Source organism: Coturnix japonica, chromosome 12 (assembly GCF_001577835.2).
Source record: "Coturnix japonica isolate 7356 chromosome 12, Coturnix japonica 2.1, whole genome shotgun sequence".
In the NCBI taxonomy this organism is placed as follows: Eukaryota; Metazoa; Chordata; class Aves; order Galliformes; family Phasianidae; genus Coturnix; species Coturnix japonica.
In genome coordinates this window covers 14,099,970-14,119,505 of record NC_029527.1, presented here as the reverse complement: position 1 = coordinate 14,119,505, position 19,536 = coordinate 14,099,970, and the positions used below count along the sequence as shown (strand labels likewise).

At 40.4% G+C, this 19,536-nt stretch overlaps 1 protein-coding gene across 1 annotated transcript in view; it reads left to right on the top strand.

The window, feature by feature from the left end:
- PDZRN3 (PDZ domain containing ring finger 3) overlaps positions 1 to 19,536 on the top strand; it is a 119,256-nt gene that overhangs the window by 7,907 nt on the left and 91,813 nt on the right. The window lies entirely within an intron of this gene.

Here is a 19,536-nt window from a genome sequence, read left to right as displayed (position 1 = left end):
GAAAGTGCCGGTTGCTGGAAATGTTTGTTTGGGGGGAAGAAAAAAAGGCTGTTGGTTTTTTTTGAGAGAAAGAAGGAGGTTCGTTTGCATGAAGAGCAGCTGAGTGTGAGTCTGTTCCCTTTGTTTAGCATTTTACAGTCAAGGAGAAGTGTTCGCTGTCTTATTTTTGTAGGCCGGAGATACTTGGAGAGTCTGTTGTTCAGAAAGATAAGTGCTGTGTTTGTTGCCAAGGATATCATGGAGAAACTCAGTTGCTCTAAGTAATGGAATTCTATTGCTCTTATGTTTTGCAAATGAGCAGTAAACAGCTGTTAGAGATTTTCTGTTGGCAGGAGACAATGTGTATTTGCTATTTTCTGTACTGTGATGGTAAATTGTATTCACAATTTAGTAAGGATATTAAATATTAATTAAGATTCTTCATATGGAAAGGAGTGGAGCCGCGGTAGCAGAACTATAAAAAGATAAGAAGCTGAGCTGTGAAATGATCCAGAGTTGCTTAAACCGTATTTATGGTATAACATAATGGGGAAAAGGTCTGCAATTTTTGTTTGAACTGAAATTTTTCCCATAGGCACATATTTCCCCAAAGCATGTTTGAAAAGCTGACATCCGTTTTTGAAGTAGCGCATAATCACACAAACAAAACAACTATGAGAAACAAAATGTTGGAAAATCAAACTCCCCAAAGAAAGGAGATGTCCTGGTTTTCAGTCTCCTTCAGTGTAAGCACTGTAACTCAGCCTGGAATTGCAACCATATGGCAATTTGTTGTAGGAGTTGCCACGGGAGAACGAATGCAGCTGACCTCCACGGGTTCTGCAGTATCTGCTCTCTCTTGCAAGCAATTTCACTCCTTACTGCTTTTCTCCATTTTTCCACAAGTTCAGTATTTGGCACTGGTAGCACAGACCAGGCTGAGCAACTAAATGCTGCTATGGTGTGCCAACAGCAAGAACCCAAGAACATAGAGGAAGGCAGGCAGGGTGAGATTTAAATGCTGTGTTTCTTGGCTGCCTCTGCTCTATGAGTGCATCCGTACCTCTGTGAGTAGCATTTGGGCAGGGTCCTTCCCACAGTTCCAAGGTACATTTTCTCATGAGAGAGATCTCCAGAATAAAGACACAAGGGAAACTGGTTGTATTTGTAGCATACTAAGGGTAGCAGAAGCCTAAATGAATGCTGCGTGTTGACAGCCTGTGCTGTCCACAAATTAATTTTCATATTCACACATTTCAAATACACACAAAAGGCTGATGAGAATTTAGCAAAATGGTTACAGAATCATTGACTTTGGGTGTGTGAGTTTGGATTAGGAACGCCCTGTTGAAGGCAGTCTCTGAGAGATGCCCAGCTGATGTGTTCTGATTCCTTCCCACTGTGGGGTAGTCACTGAGTTTGCTAATAGTTTTTTCTTAGTTAAAATGGCTTAATATAATGCCCCCCAGCCACTACAGACATCCAGTTCACAGAACTAGACTAGAGTGGTCTGATGCAAAGCCCTAAAAGTACTTGTACTGGGGACATCGGCACCTACAAACAACTGTATAATTTCTTACTCTGTTAGATTTGTATTTACGGCAGTGTATTTAACCCCATTCCGAGCAAGGAAGAAAAGGAATCCTCTTGCATCAAGGCATCTAAACCAGCTTTGTCATACCCATATCCAGTTATATTAGATAACTAAAATATGCTGTGAATTACCTAGCTGAAAATCAGTAAACATTTAATGATAGTCTCTAATGAACCCAAACCCACGCCTCATAACCACGACCAGCAGTTCAACAGCTTTAGCTCTAAATGACAAGATGCAGTCAAAAGCTTCAGACAGAACCTGTCACAGAGAATAGAGCATGCTGACGGGTCATATTTGCTTTGAAAAGGATGAGAGATGGCAAAGAAAAAGGATAATTATCTAGAACTGAGTTTGGCTATCTAGAACTGAGTTTGGCTATCTAGAACTGAGTTTGGCTATCTAGAACTTATTTGACTTGCTCTTAATATTATGGTGTTAAGTAACACTAGCATGATTTTAAATAGATGCTCTCACAAAGCACTCTCATTCTAACATAAGGTGCTAAGCAAAACATCTCCAAAACGATTCCAGAATCCATGGCAGTGAACTTAAAATGGAGCAAGACAGAAATAATTTTGTTCCCTTTTGAAGCTGTTTCTGTGTTGTGGATCTCCTGGCAGACATATTTCAGAGCATATGTAAAATGGGAGCATTGTTTCTCATTTTCAAAACTGTCAAAACATTTCTCAGCACTTTAGCAGGGATTCCGCAGTGCACAGTTTGGATGCATAGTGCTGTTTGTAGCTGATAGCAAATGTTGCTTGGAAGTTCTTTCCCCTGACAAATTATACCGAGATAACTTTGAATTATGCCTGAGATAGTTTTTAATCATATTTTCCCACTGGTTTGGATTTCCTATTTTACACATTTTAAAAGAATAAATATATATATATATAAAAAAAAAAAAAAAGAAAGAAAATCAGGTCTCATAATTGTCAAGAATTTTCGCTAAAAGCATTTTTTAACTGCATTTCAGTAACATAAGCAGTGCACTGTGAACTGCTTCTACTGCTAAGTGAGTGACATCCATCATCAAGGTGAATGTTGTGTGATCTGTGCTGCTCAGTCTTCAAATCAGCACACAACAGAAATACAGATACATCCTTTTCCTTTGTATTTCATTTTACCAAGTCTGACAAATTATAAAGATACTCAGCGCTTACACAGGATTTTTCGCTGTTTTATATTATCCTTATTTTGCAAATGGATAATCTGAAATATACCAGAAAATATCTTCACAGATTGTCTGGTCAGGGTAAAAGACGTGGGTCTTGGTCTGTTCATTACTGCTCTATGTTAAGCAATGCTTTACACCTATATCTGTTCCCAGGTATTTCACAACTTCTCTAGAAGTGGGGAAGTAATGATGTTATGAGACTTGCAGTGGTGTAACTACAGGATTTTCATGTATGGCTGTGACTTGTTTATTCAAAGCATACAGCAGATTTAAGGTGATATTCTGAATTATTCTTCCATAGCAAATTGCCATGTCATAAACATGCTGAAACTACTGATTTCATTGCAGAGGAATTACTGTTTTCATAGATTCCATTTTTGTCAGGGCAACAAAATGGTCCTAATTTCCTCTTGTAGCAGAGTTGGTTCAAGTCCCAGCCATGAAGGACTCCTCCATGCAGCTGCCTGGCATTTCTTAAGACAAAGTTGGATTTCCCAAGTTTTTATTTTTAAGCACATCAGCTCTGAAGGATTATGAACTAAAGACAGCATTCTCTTCTCACTAACTAGTAAGCTCGTTTGTTTAACTTCAGAGCTGTTCAGAAAGGAGGCTTGAAATGTTGACTGCTTGCCACCTTAAAACGTTTTAAGTACAATTAGGGTACTGTTGCGGTAGCATAAACTGTCATAGCTGCACCGAAACCACAAGGATTTATGCCACCTGGGGCTTGCCCGATGTCTCATGCTGCTCACAGGAAGGATCATTAGTTTAAAAGTTGAGAATTTGTCTTAGTGCATTTGATTGATTTTCCCCAAAGCGCACTCGTTTGCTACAAATGACAGGCTGCCTTTCTGTTAGGGGAGTTTCTTCATAGGTTACACACAGGAACAATGAAACTTTGTAGCGGAATCGCCTACTGTATACTTGCAAATAAAATGTACAGTTTGTGGTGGGTTCCCCATTCACCCTGTGGTACACGGGCAGTTCCAGCAGAGCCGCTTTCTGCTCAGGGGAGGTGGCTCTCAGCAAACCATGCTGGGTCTCAGAGTTAATGGTATGGCCGTCAAAAAGTCAGATCAGCGCAGAGAGAGCACATCAGCCGGGCAGGAGGGCAGGGAATGGAGTGCTCCCAGCACGGCATACATCCCCCTGTCAGGGAAATATGTAGGCTAAGAAAGATCTGCTGCTTTAAAGGGGGCTGAAAGAGTAAATGAAGAATCTTTTCACATGGTCTGCTGGCACGTGATGGGATCTGGTTTTTCTGTGAGGCTGAGTATTTGGGCTGAAAGAAATCCATGTGCTGCCAGCCCAGCTTTCCTGCCAGCATACAGTTGTCCCCAAGCTCATGCCCACTGCAGCTTATCACCACTCACAGACTGTTCATAGGAGACTTCCATGAGTAATTAATAAAGGTGATATCTGAGCAGAGCTTTCAATTTCTCATTTGCTGGTGCACTCTTTAAAATCAGCTTTAACATGATTAACTTAAGCATTTCTCTTGCAAAAGGCTCACTGCATGCACAAGCTGAGCTCTGATAGGCATAGAGGCTGAACAGAATTTGTTCATTGTCATGAATGGAAGAGTTCAGCTCTGCAAACAAGATTTACTGTGCAGATACATACTTAGGAATTAATTTTCTGGAAAAAAAATAGCTTCAGACAGCAACTTAAAATTGACTGTTCCTGTTCCTGCCAGGACATGCAAACACACTGCAGTATTTCTGGAGAGGGAGCACAGTGGGGCTATGAGTACAATTATAGCTAAGTCAGCTTTTTTTGGAGTCCATACTTGCAGAATGTTTTCCAGGCCCTTTGTCTGTATTTGCTGATGGTATCATGGAGCATCCTCATGTCTGTGCTAAAACATAGATCTTGGTCAGTGTAAAAAGGGATTTATAATAATCTTAAGGAGAAAATGGAAATAAAAACAGAAGATGTTGGTTATCGCTGCATTTTTTCATCTCATAAATGGATTTGTTTGATTCCCCATCAGTGCTGCATTCTGAGCTGTGGGGAGGAAGGCAATAAACCTGACAGCAAGAGGAGGATGAACCAAAGATGTGCAGTACATGTTTTAAAGTAAATGCTGAGTCACCATCCTTCCCACAAGCAACAAAAAAAAAAAAAAAAAAAAGAGAAAAAAAAAAAGAAAAAGAAAAATCCATTGGATGAAATGAAAATACAAAGCTTTGCAAAGAAGGAAACAATTGTTTCTATCCCAGCGGACCCTTCTCTGTCTCCTCACTGATGAGCAAGGTAGACTGCAGAGCTATACTTATAAGCACATTTCATGCTGTAACTTCCTGTAAAGTCCTTTGTGAGTTCCCTCAGGTATCCCCACCATTTTATTGCCATCTATCAGTAAAAGTCCACAGGATGCTGTCCCTAAGTCTGACATGAGCATTTCAATCAAGGAGCTTAGAATGTTGCTCTCAAGAGTATGCCAAAAAACAAAGATGAAATTCAATTATCCCAGAAAGAACTCTATGTTCAGGAATAGATCCCTTATGTGCATCACATTAAATTAATGGGATTACAATATCAGTGTCCCTCTCCCTGGCACAGCACTACCTCTGTGTCTCAGTTTGCAGGGTAGCACTGGCTTTGCTGTGGCTCATGGGCACTCCTTCACAACATCTGTGTCTTCTTCCAACAGCCCCATTTTCTTTTATCCTCTGGGAAGGACTTAGAAACCCCATTACAGTACAGGCAGTGGCACCCCAGGGAAACCTGTGAGGTGGGAGTAGTTGCAGGGAGCAGGTGACTCTACTTCCAAAGTCCTTGCAGAGGATGAAACAAATTTGTTCAGTTTGTGCTGGAATAACATGGTTACAAGGGAAGTTGTTCTTGAGAAAAATAAGTGATGATGATGAATGTACTTTCTAGACCATATGCTCGTGCATCAGACTTCCTGACCATAGGAATGAAAAATGGGAGAGAAAAATGCCAGCAATGGGACAGTTTTATACCAGACTTTAAAAACCAAAACACTTAAGGGATGGACTGAACATGTGCCCCACCTCCCAGAATTCTTTGGTGTGATGATGAATTTGCTTTATGCCACGAAAAACGGGACTTTGAGGGGCAATGCAAAATGCTTTGATAACTTCCAGGCCTGCCAAGCTTCACACAAAGCGTGGGACCCAGCAGGCGACTCGTGTTGCAAGATCACAGGCTTGTCTAGCATCTCATCCATTCTCCCACCCTCATGTTTACCATTTCCAGTGAATGAATCCATGCTTGGTTTGGTTTCCTCTTGCTAACATCTTGTTAGCATCCCAAGGACACCAGCTGTCTGTGCAGCCCTTTGTCAGTCTGTTCCGTGCCAAGGCAAGACAAGGTCACCCACTGCCTGGGAAGGCACAGTGTGAAGGTTCTGCTGCCTGGTGTCACCCCGTGGACTGCAGGAGCTGTCACAGTACTGCACACAAAGCCATGGCCTGGGCATGCACTCCAGAGAGAAAATAACACTTGAGAAATCCCGATTCTGGCCTTATGAATTATCGCTCTTTCAAAGTGAAAAATAGCTGTTTCATATTCGCTTTAGCTGAGCAAAAAGAAATGTGTCAAGTTCCAAAAAAGCCTTTTTAAAAGGATGCATATAAAGCCTTTAACAATGGGGCAATTTAATCCTTTCACACGTGGCACAATTTTTTTGCATTTTAAATCATCTCCTGTTCAGTTTTCCACACTGGAAGCCAAACCATTATGATTAACTGTTAGATTTTATTTTTAGATCTTTGAATGCTCTGACTCTTTTTAGAGGCAGCACACAGAATGTCCTGTCAACTATTTTCATACATTTTGTTTGTATCACAATAATGGAGCAATCAGATGCAATCATCTCTAGTTTAGTACATATGTAGTACATTACCATGTCAATTGTATGAAAAGATATGCAAAAAGCAAGTGCAGATTAACTGGGGGGGAAAAAAGCGAGCTCAGACCATTGCCATTCAAAATGCACTTGAGTAAAATTTGCATTACTTTTAACTTGGAGTTATAAGGAAGATGGAATTTGCCCAGCAAACGTGAAGGAAGGCTGTATGTATGGGTGAGGTCACCAGACCTTTCCAAACATCCTCTACCTGGAGTAGCTCACCCTTCAGTGCTAACCTGGTTTGTGCCATTGATGGGATCTGTCTTCAAAACAAGAGCACGGTATGCAAACCCGCCTGTCTTGAGTGGCTCATTTGTCTCTATTTCACAGTAGTGCAATTTCCTTCTTTTCTCACACATGGAACTTGAAATGAAATCCTAGAATCTTTTCTGGTAACACACACAGTGCAGCCGCTTCTAAACACTGGTCTTTGTAGTGCTCATGTCAACTTCTTACTTTATGCTACAGCATATCTTCCAGCATGAAATATTGTGCTGCTTTAGTTCCTTTTCCTAATTTATTCTTTACACCCCAAAAATCTAAAAGCTGTTCGCAGTTAACTGCAGTTCTGTGCTTCAAACACTGAGAGGTGACAACTAATCAGCACTGTGACCCAACTGCAATGCTGTTGTAACTTCTCTATGCACAGTGCTGATAATTTTTAAAACAATATTACTTTGCTATTTTATGTTTCTCTATGAAGCACAACTACAGGATTTATAAAGTTTTTAGGTTCTCATAAACAGAAATGGCAACAATAGCAGTAGAGATGTTTTGCTTCAGTACTGGGGCTTTTAAATGAGTACAGTGTGTAAGTTGTTGCTTTTATAATGTTGTAGTAGTTGTTGGGGTTTTTTTTTAATGCTATCTGTAAAATCTTATACCTGTAAAGGGAATTTTCCACTGAAAGTGGAATTTTGGCTTTTAAAGACTGAGGGAGAATAATGTTGCAAAAATGGGAAGTTGTGAATTTGCTCTGAAGAAGGGGATTGGCACAGACACTGTGTGGGTGGGAGCACACGTCCCATCCATGTCCAAGAGCCATTCTTTTGGAGAAGGACCAGGTGATGACTGTCTTTAGGCCACATCATTAGCCCAAATGTTGCCAATATCTTTTCTGCAACTAAAATAGTGCATTAATGGTGGAATGTATTTCAGGTGTGTGAGGTGTGCAAAATATTATCTCCTGTTGGTACACACTCATTGCTACTAGCATACGTAAGCCTCGTCTTAAAATATTCTTTCAAAATGATCATCAATTTATTTAGCTTCAGTCATAGAACTTCACCTATGGATCCCAGGAGCCGTGTATGCTCTGGCAGGCTCTTCTTATACACTCTTTCACAATGACAAAATATAGGTGGTTATCATCACCAAACTATCCATTATTATTTCCAGTTCATTTACCTTTAGTATGAAATAGCTGAAATTAGGTTTAAATGACATACACAGAGGCACGACGGGTCTCTTGACTGTAAAGAGTTTTGTATAGAAGCAGTTTAATTTTTCTACTGTCTGTTTTTCTTCTGCCAAAATCCAAGTAACTTTGAAGTACACGAAAGTCTCAGTAACTTTGAAGTATCTCAGGGATACGGGTAATTGCAAAGTCCTGCCTCCAAGTTTAACCAACAGAGCGAATCTTGCTTCCCAGGGTCACAGAATGGACCTCTGCATTGCCCAGAGCAGGGCCAGCTGAAGCCCTGTGCTCAGGGCCAGGCTCCTTCCTTGGGATGTAGAATAGAGGCACACACACACTGGGGCTGTGAATAGGCCTTTTGGGCTGTGGGGCTGGGCAGGAATCTCAGCTGCAAACTGGTAAATATTATGTATGTTTGATTGATTGGATGAACATGAGAAAGAAACCAGCAACAGGAAGGGAGAGTGAAAATGTTTCCTGAATCATTTGGGGGGGAAAAAAAAGCTTTTCAGTGCTATTTTTTCCTTCTCTGTCAGTTCTGCAGGCTTCCCAGCTCAGGAAGATTTAGTTTATTTCTCAAAAGGTCTTGCTTATAAAGCAGATCTTTCTCTGGCTCCGGCCAGCTCTAATAAAAATTAGCAGTAACCTTAGCAGCTGCCGTGCCACATGACTGCTTGGGATTGCATAACTGCCTTTTCCTTCTAAAGAAACACACAAAGAGATCATCTGATCTCCTGCCTTGCAGCAGTCTCTGTGAAATGTTTCTCTAGCTTTATTCCTAAACAAAAATCTTTTTCTTCTTAACAGTCCTCTCTTTTGAAGACCAAAATCTTAATAGTATAGTAATAGTAACAGGCTTTAGGCAGAGCTTTCTTGAGTTAAACCCATGAATGAATTGGGTGGGTTGTTGTTTATTTTCTGTTGCTCAAACGATGACTGTTTGTCAGCAGTACGACATGTCTTGGATAAAAGCTAATGGCAGCCTGAAGTCATTCAAAGAAATATTTTGCTGCTGAAATTGAGGCTTTTTAGGACTGATGGTATTCCTGAGAATATCCTGCTTTTGGATGGAGATGCATTGTGGTTTGACAAGAAGATAAAGAAAGAAAAGAATCCTGTGGCCATATAATAGATGTAAACTGAACACACTCTTGGCTCAGTCCAGGTCCCATTTCATTCACTGGAAATCCCAGTGTATTTAACCTGATCCACAAACACGGAACAGTTGGAAGTTTAAATTACTCTTCCTGTGTGGGTGTGGAGATGGACTCTTGTTTTCTGGCTAATTGGTTTTCCCTCTAGCAAAAAGGAAAAAGAAAAAAGTAAATGCTTATTCCACACAGCAGCATCGTACCACTTACACAGAGCACTGTGCCGTGTCAAAGAAAAAGATTGAACTGATCTATGAGCAGACACTGCTCTGTATGAAGGTGCAGTCTGACCTGTTAAGATTCAGTGTGGCTTTAGGCAGGGTGAGAAGCAAAACGCTGGGGCAGACACACCAATGTCTGCCACACAAGTGCTTCCTGGAGCCAGAAGTCTCAGGCAATCTTGGAAGCACTTCTTTCATAAGAAATGCTCGGTGGGGGCTAGCATTCATATACCACAGTTGTTAAGGAAGTCTCTGGTCTCTAGCTCAAATTCTTAAGACATTGAGTGTGCTTTGAGAAGGCTGTGCCAACTCTTCATTGCTCAGTTCATCCCAAGTGTGAAGAAGCAAAAGTGAGACAATGATAACATCCCAGAATATGAGATGTTGCTAAAAGTAAGGGGCGAGTTCTTGGTACCTGCACATCACCAGGGCACTGGATTGCAGCAGTTGGATTCCCTTTCTCCTTGTTCCTTTAGCAGAGGTTACTGTCCAATAACTTGGAACATAAAGAAATGAGCAGCTTGTAGATGCAGTTGTGTCCTGCTAGCGACTTGTATTAATTTTCAAGTTCACACAGCCAACTCTGATTCCTTCTTGTATTTGAAAGAGCTTTTTTTTTTTTTTTTTTTTCCTTCTTTTTAAATATAACCTCATTGTTTTCCTTTCATTTTGGCCTCCTTTTCTCTTGCTTTGTAGGCAGTTTACTTTGAAGCAGGGGAATTGCTGTTTCTTTGGCAACTGGAACTTTTCTTTCAGTTTTAGCCCCTGCTGATAATTAAAGTTTTCTCTTACTCTCTCTTTGCTTTACGTTCACCATAAATNCTTTCTTTGGCAACTGGAACTTTTCTTTCAGTTTTAGCCCCTGCTGATAATTAAAGTTTTCTCTTACTCTCTCTTTGCTTTACGTTCACCATAAATAAAGTTTGTTTGCTCTCTGAGGATTCCACACTGCAGAAGATTTTTGCAGACTTTCAGAGCTGCTGACTTGAAGTAAGTAATAAACTTAGGAATGAGGAGGGGTGTCAGAGAGTGATAGATAATATATTAGCCTCTTGCTGGGTCTAGCAAATCTCCAAGTTTTATAGACTATTAAAGGCTGCTTTCACTGGGCTGACATTGTGCACCTCCGCTCATTTTCCCAGCTTCTCTTCCCCAGACAATCTGCTGCAGTTGGATACCCGAATTCATTAGATTAATCAGAAGCATTTTAGTAATGTATCTCAGGCAGAAACAGAGAGGTGTCAGGGGGTCAAGAAGGTGCTGTGACGTGTTCTGTGGGGCTAAAATGAATTCCATGCATAAGCTGAGGAATCAGGAAGAGCAGTGCCTGACAGCCTCCTCGTGTTTGAGCCATTTGCTGTTAACAGGTGCTGGACTCTTGATTAGGCTTTATGCTTGCTTTTGCATAATGTGTTATAATGTGAATAGGTTTGTGGAACAAAGGAGCCAAAACCCCACAGTGAGAGCTGAGGCAATGCACTTCTCCCTAATCCTATCCCTTTTGCCCTGAATAATAATTTACTCTGGAAATAATTTCTTTTCCATTCGTTTATTCCATACCCCGAGGTTCTGATCAGCATGAACAAGGATTGCAGAGTCTGGCCTATTCTGTTTCTGTGTCTGATTGCAACCACTTAATTCCTTTCCCTTAGAAAACATTAAAAATCAAAACACAAACCTAAGCCCAAAAGCTTTTATCTACTTAGAAAGTGTTTTCCTGCAGTTTCAGGAAGAAATGCAATTATCATGGCTGCTTAATTAAACTGAGCTGTCAATGAAGCGATAAACCATGGCACAATTAACTTATCCTTGTAGAAGAATGCAAATTAAGGCTATAACTGGAGGTCTTGGGAAAGGTCTTGACTGCTTTCTGCCACCAGCCTGATAATCACACTAAGTCATTCATATTCTCGGGTGATCAGATGATACACACCATCTTTTGCAGGAGAAAAAGGGCTATGGGAATAAGTATACACTCACAGCATCAGACAGATGCTAAAAGACTTACGGCCTTTTCTATCTATCATTGATACGTTACCAGTGAGTTGTTAGCTGTAATTCACATTTCAAACCATGAAAGTCCTTTCTCAAAGGGAACTGTCTGTGAGTAGCCAAGGGCAGCAGGACAGTATTTTAAAACCTGACAAAATCCAAAGACAAATCCTGACCTGAAGCAACGAGCACAGTGACAATTAATTTGATATCTACCAGAGCAGAAACCTTGGTTAGCTGAAGTCAGCAGTGAAAGTTTCACTGGGGGAGTTTTTCTACCAACTGAAGATCAGTAATGAAGTTATACCCACTTGCATTGGTGGATTTATGGGAATTGATGGCCACATTTGTAAAATCTTTCCTAATCTGATAACAAAAAGTAAATTTACAAGTATTCATTCTGTTACTTCATGTTCCAATTTGTAACTGAATGGGAATCCCTTGGGATAAAGCTGTCTCTAGTGCAAATAGTGTTACCATAAGCTGTCTACTGCAGAAAAAAAAAAGCCTGAACATGTAAACACGCTTAACTTTAAGTACAGAATTGGCTTTTCTAAAGCCAAAGGGACTAGTCGTAGAACCTTGGGATTGCTTGTGCTGGGGGAGACCTTAGAGTCCATCCATTTCCAGCCCCTGCTGTGAGCTGGTGGCCACCCAGCCTGACCTTGGGCACCTCCAGGGATGGAGCACCCACAGCTCTGGGCAGCAGTGCCAGGGCTGCACTGCATTGTGTGGGAAACATTTTCCTCTAATATCTAACCTAAATCTCAACTCTTCTAGTTTAAAACCTTTTGCACGTCTCCTATCACTGTGCACCCATTTATGAAGTCATTCTCCTTCCTACTTATAAGCTCCTTTTCAGTAGTGGAAGGCTGCAATGCAGTCTTCCTGGAGCTTTCTCTTCTCCAGGCTGAACAAGCCTCGAATTCATATATGTAATATGGGTTTATATGTATGTAAATACACAGAGATAGACTTATATATGAGCATGTATGTATGTTTATATATGTGTATAAAATACGTATTTGTCTATTGTCTATTTATTTGATTTATAAATATGTAAAAGTGCTGCCCACATTTCTTCCTTCTGCTTCTCAGCAAAGTCAGTCATTTCTGTGTACCACAGCCTAACTAGATTTATTATGTAAAAGTTTACAGTTAAGTTTCCTTTTGGTTGTATGTACAAATTAGACAAACTCTGGATCAAGTTCAGTTCTAAATCTGCAGTTTGTTGGAAAGCCTTTATCGTCGTGGTTGCCTCCCAGCCATTTTGTTATCTAAATAGCCTCTGGATTAAAGTATACTATTACATTAAGAAATGTAACATTCAGAGCATTAAAAGCACTAAGCGTGTCTTTAACTCACAAGTGGGCCTGATTTTTGTTTTGCTTTATCCTTTACTATGTCAGACAGAGGATTTCCTACCACTGCTTGTGAAAAGAAAGCTGGGGTTGGAATTAGAAAGGAAAGCATAAAACTAATTGTTTGATGGTTTCATGTTACAGACCACCTACACTGAGGAGGCTGAGAGTTTAAGTAAATTGAAATTGTAAAGAATGAGACAGTTAAAGACGAGCTACAAACAAATAGGTAAAACTTAGCGCAAAATTAGGGGCAACAAGACAATATAACTGCATTTTGTTAGCAGTTTGGTACTTGGCTTTACATGCATCAAAATATAAAGCTAAAGGAGGAGACACTTAGCAGGAAAGTGGCTAAATCCATTCCATATCCTGTCGGCTCTCACTGGAACGCTGTGCAATGTGCTTTGCTTATTTTCTAAATATAGACATTTCAAGTTTTCATATACAGAGCCAATAGAGTTAATTTAAGCTCCTAGCAGTCATCCTGTGATAACAACTATGTACATTCACATACTGCTTTATTTAATTCCTTTAAAATAAAGTTAAGAGAAAAAACAATAAGGGAGGGCAGGAAAACTGAAAGCAGACATATCCCAAGGAGAGACTTGTTTTAAAAAAAAAAAAAGAAAGAAAGAAAGAAAAGAAAAGAAAAGAAAAGAAAAGAAAAGAAAAGAAAAGAAAAGAAAAGAAAAGAAAAGAAAAGAAAGCATGGGGCAAGGTTATTTTTTGCTTCTTTAGGGACCTCAACAAAGAGTTTATCTCAGAAGCATTAAGTGTGGCTATAATACAGAAGTTCGCTTCAGGGAAGAGGCATCTGTCAGTGCACTGCATCCCCTTGGAAAAAATGTAATTGCAGCCCTCCTTATAAAGCCTGAAATCACAGCTCTTCCATGGAATTACATTGAAAATTCACTTCTGGGTGAAATATTTACCTACTTACGATCACTTCTAAATCAGTTTGCTTTAGGGGCATCGTGCAGTCCTTTATATACCTGATTAATGGCTCTGTGCTATCACACTTGGAGTTAACTTCTTTGTCTAGAGGGATTTAAAACAGTAACAGAACAACTCTCTGAACAGGGGAATCTGATTGGAAAACTACAGATTGTTATGTACCACTGAGCTCAAAGCCAGCACTGCCGTGGATTAGATTAAGGAAATTTAGCGTAGTGTAAATGAAAAACTTTAGATGATAAAGAAATTAAAAAGCTGTGAATTGAAGTTTAATTGCACTCGGGCTATTTTTCAGAGACAACGCTTACACTTTGTTACTATTTGTCTGGCGGTTGGGTTCCACGATGATAACATTGTGTAGGAATTTGCACAGAGCCGGCTAAAACCTTTCATTCCCAAACACATTTATCTTTGTCTCCATCACTCGGGTGTCTCACAGCTCAAGTGCAGGAGGCCAAGCAGATACATCTTCCCTTGTGCCAGAAACAGGTCCTACGTGCTAAAGAGCAAAACACTCTTTCTGCTTTGGTAACCCTGGGAGAGATGTAATGTTTAGTTGTACTCTCTTCTTTTGGGGTGGGTCTGAATCAATCTATTGTTCCGTTGAAGGACAGCTGCAGAGGACATGAGGGAAGCTGGAATGAGAAAGGAGAAATTGATTCTTGTTCAAGGCAGAACTAGAAGTTTTCTTGGTGCAGATGTTTCTGGAGTGGCAGCTCTCTGCAGACACCATCAGTTACGAGCTTGTAAAGGCCAATAGGTTCAGCAAAGCAAAGCGATGCCTGATGCATTCTAACAGGTGCCGGAGGAAGCCTTCTCACCTCACACACTTAAACCAAAGTAAGCTTTCAGTTTTGACCTGAAACGGACGTTTTCCCCCATCACTAAAACAAGAATTTCACATCAGCAGCTGCCAGGCTGCCGAGCAGGCTGACACTGCCTTTCCTTTCCAGGTGGGGAGTGTTATTGTTTCAAATGCCCCTTTTAGAGACCTCTTTCAAAAAGCCCTGGGATATGGAAAGATACTGGAAACTATTCTGAATCCTTGCAACAGGTGGTTAGAGTCAAACTGCACTGCATAAAAGTTGTAGTCTTTCCAAGACTTCCATTTTAGCTGCATGAATTATGTCTTACGCAGCTTCAGCAAGTTGCGCTCAATTTTCATGTGCTTTTCATAACAAGCAACCAGGGCAAATGTTATTTTAATTCTTTCTCCTTCAAAACACACATGGACAAACAAACATCTTCTCTAATGTGCTATTGCAGTGCAAGAACTAGTTGTCTTGTTTATGCTTTACTTAAAATATTTTTCTTTAGGCCTATAGGACAAAAGTTCTTTCCACTTGAAAGATGTTTGCACTTAGGCAATTAAAAGATCATTAATGACAGAGCTGGATGAGCCCTCAAGTCATACAGTTGGTTACTAACTGCATTATCAAGGCATTGTATGGAGTTCTTCGTGTCAAACGAATCCACAAACTTATTGCATGGCCTGATGTATATGATTATCTAAGCTCAGTTCTCATGTCTGTTGATTGCATTCTTCCTCTGGATGGAAGCAGGATTTGGGTCCTAAGATGCAGTGAGATCATAAATACTGCATAGAGGCTGAATTAAGCACACCTTGCAGCTCCTCAGTATCAGAATGCTCTCAGGCATTTTCCATTACTATTTTTAGGTGTAATAAAAGGCATCAGAAACTGTTAAGTATGCAGGGTTCACGGCTCCCATTTGCAGTGTCCACTGTCTGTTCTGAAACTGACAGAGCCTGAAATCTTTATCTAAAGAGCTGTACTCGTGTAATTACTCACACAGCAATGTCTTCATGGATTATTTTCAGTGCCTACATATTTCCTCTGCCGCAGTCAGCATGAAGTCACACTGATACCATTTTTTTTTCCATTGGTAAAAGGCCTTTGATCAAATACTGGTGATAACTCCTAAAACTGATTATGTTATTGCTACCAGTACTAAACAGAGAAAATGATTCAGTGGCATCAACAGAACAGACTTTAGCAACAGAAGGTAAATAACGCAAGACTATTTTACATAAGCACCAAATATTTGACAGTTTTACAACTGCCTTGTTATTTCCAGTAACTTCTGCATTAGGATAAGAGCATTTGCTCTTTCCATTTCTGGCCTTCTCACATCCTTAAAACCGTTCATGCCTGGAGGATGTGCTAAGAAACTGTGCCTTTGTGTTAATTCCACTTGGTCATCTGAAACACTATTTAGTCATTCAGTTATCAAAGTAGAACCCAAAGGTTTACTTGAGCAGTTCACCAGAAAGAAATAACACAAACAAACTGGGTTGTCATTTAGGGGCTCAGATTGGCTTCAGCGGGCTTATTTCATGGGTAGTCAGAGAAGAGTAATATATTTTCTCCTTGCACTGGAGTGGACAGGCACATTCTGTCCTACTTAACCTTTAAGCCAGAGTATAAAAGCTACGTGAGATCCAGTGCTGTTGGTCATCTTTTATTATTAATTACACCAGCAATGCCTGAAGACCCTCACTGAGACTGCAATCCCATCGGCAGTAGTGCCTGTCTCCAAAAATGTTCGGTGTAAATACTCAAAACATACAGAAGGACAAAGTGAAGAGGAGTTGTATCATCAGAGCCACCAGGGAACCAAGGCACGGATTACTTCACACAATTTCACTTCTCAGCCAGGTGCAAAGTTCACATCTGTCAATCCAGCAAGGTACTTAACCACCCTATTATTGTATATGTTGAACAAATCAAGTGAAAGTTTAGGGGAGCATCACTTTTAATGTGACCAACTGAGCCTGTATTAAAGTATAGACTCCCACATCTATATATATTTTTTTTATCTACGTTTGAACAGATGAGCTCACAAGTGTTACCAGTTCAGGTCAGTGGAGTTACAGCAGCATGAAGTGTTAGAAAATGGTCAGAGACAAGTTACAAACCATTCCATCACTGAATAAAATATTCTGTGGGATTTTACTGATTCTTAGAATATCAGTCAGCTTCCTTGAGACTAAAACCATGGGAAATATGAAACAGAATAAGAATCTTTCCAGCAAAGTAATGAAAACAAAAGCTTACATTGTTAAAATGCTTATAAGCCATGTCTACAACACCTGCAGTCATATGCCATACAAACAAACTATACCTACAAATGCTCAAAATTCCCATTTTAATTTTTTATCCATAAATTCTAAGTCCAACTGCAGCTTGCTGCAATGTCCACTTCTAGCAGCAATTAATAATAACCTTTTTAAAACAGCAAAATGTGAATCTGTTTACGGATAGAGAGAGCATTCATTCTTTGTATACCTAAGACTCCCAGCGGGAGATTTGGCTGTTTGAGGAATGCGGGGTGGGGTGGACTGTGGCTTCCCTTCAGCCCATGTCATGAGATTAGCCCTGAATTACTGTTTCTGCTGCCATTTTTAGTGATTTGGTATCAGCAGTGACAGACTCCTCTGTGATAAGAAGGGGACATGTAGGCTCTGAGGGGTTCTCGTTCGGGTGCAGGACTATATCAGTCTGGCAGCTGTTGCTTTGATTGAAAAGGTATGCTGACAGTTCAGGGCAAGCTCCAACAAATGGCACCAGCTCCTGAAAAATGCACTTCTAACAGAACTCACCCCAAAGGACTGTTTATTTAAGGATTTCGGTGTTGTTATGTCTGACATTTGTGCTGAAACCTGAGTTTTTACAGTGTGAAATGTAGTAACATTAAAATGCTTGTAGAAAATATCTTTAAGGATGTATAATAAACACTGAACCATTACTCAGTGAGGACCTGTTGACATACGTGATCTATAGCACTAACACATTACTGCTGGTTTTAACCAAAGGTAGAACACTTAGCATATATTATTTATATCCAAGAAGTCTTGCAGAAGAGTGATAAGATGGTAGCTAAACACAGAGGAATCAGAGACCTGAAGTTCCTAACGAGTCCTCCATCCTGGGACACTGATAGTGGTTGCTGGGAACAGAGGCCAGCTGAGAAGCTGAGATTCAGACCAGACACTCCTACAGGTCTGGGAGTCATTAAATCAAAGTTGAACTCTCAGAACATATCAGCGATATTCAAGCTCAAAAGAAACTATTATTTCAGATAAATTTTCCCCTGGGCCATATTCTCCATTACCGTTCCCCTTGTGTGGTCATTTTATTTAATGAAAAAAGCACGTAGAGCACATTTGTTCTCACTGATGGTGCCTCAACTCACTGCAATTTAAATGACTGCACGTGGTACAAGGTAGGAGGGAGAGAGACCCAGTGGAAGTGGATAATCAGTGCAGAGAAGATGCTCATAGATTTTTTTTGTCTCCAGATATTACCTTCTTGTAATTGGAGAGACATCTGTTACACGATGCTTTGACTTGTGTCACTAGAAAACCTGGGAGCTGACACATTATTCCAGCCTGCCTACTAACAGCAGCACTACGGGCTGTGTGTGTAAGCCTGAGCACAACTCATGGGGAAGGACTTGGGCTATTTGCTTCAGGAAGGGACAGACAGACTGCAGGCACCTCACCCATGACAGCAGATGGGTGCTGAGGTTGCTGCCCAGACAGACCTTGTCATTGTGTGTTGTGGCTGCCTGCTGGCAATTGTCATTAACAGCTTCATTGTTAGCAAAACCAGCTATTAACCAGAAATGTAGTGAGTAAATTTAACATGTTTCCATATCCAAAGATCACCCATCCTAGTCACTGTTCAGGTGAAGCTGGCATGAGAGGTAGCTCCTTCCACTGAAGCGAGAGACTTTGGAAGGAATACAAGGAGCAGGTCCAGAAGGAAAAGAGGAAGGATTAATTCTGGTTCCTTACTACTGTGTGCACAGTCCATGAAAGTTCTGTGGTCTGAATCTGCCCTTGATGTTTCTATGCCCCATTTCCCTGAGCTAAGTACTGCCAGGCCAATCAGTCTGCCCATGTGACTTCCCTGCTGTTTGGGGATTACTGTTAAATACATCCACATACATAAATTTTACCCATGTTGTTTATCTTTTGGGACTCTAATCTTGATGATGTTTCTCAGATGTCTTTAAAACAATGAACATTTTTTCCACTCAAAACATATAAACTGTTCTTGAGCCATCAGTGCTTTGCTGCTGAGCATCCATGTGAGCTGCTCAGCACCCAGCATTGCCCACAGCTTGTAGACCTACAGGAGATACTCATGAAACTTTCAGACACAGCAGAGAAAACCCAAGCTATATTGCTGACTTTAAAGAAATATATGATCAATTTTCCAGTGCAAACATTCAAAGATATAATGAAAAGCTGCTGTAACAACAGTTCTCCCTGCAAAACTGCTGTTATGGAGTTGAATATGCCATTTGTAAGGTTTAAATTGCTTTTGCAGTCAAGTGTTGTAATCCATTAGTGATAAGAAAAGGTATTTGTCTATCGGTTGTGGTTAACTACATTCCTTGTATTAAAAACAATTTAGTCTCTTAGGTGAACCCAGTGCAGGAAATTGTTTAGAGAGTCTGGCTGCAGAGCTGGAAAAATAGAGCAGTTAGTGCTCCCTTCCCCCAGCAGTACCACGGTGTGTTACTGAACGGTGACAGCTAACAACTTAACCTTTAAGAGCATTGCACAGAACAGCACGGCATACTTGTACTCGAAGGATTTCAACTGCTTCACTCAGTGATTCTTCCTGAGTAAAGTTGTGTTGAAAGTCGTGCTTTTCAACTCTTCCTGCTTTGTTTTCTCTTAAATCACGTCACTTGAAGGGTTTAGATGATATCATTACTCTTACAACAAACAAATCCTAAATCTCTGGGCAAATGGAGGAAAACTAGGAATG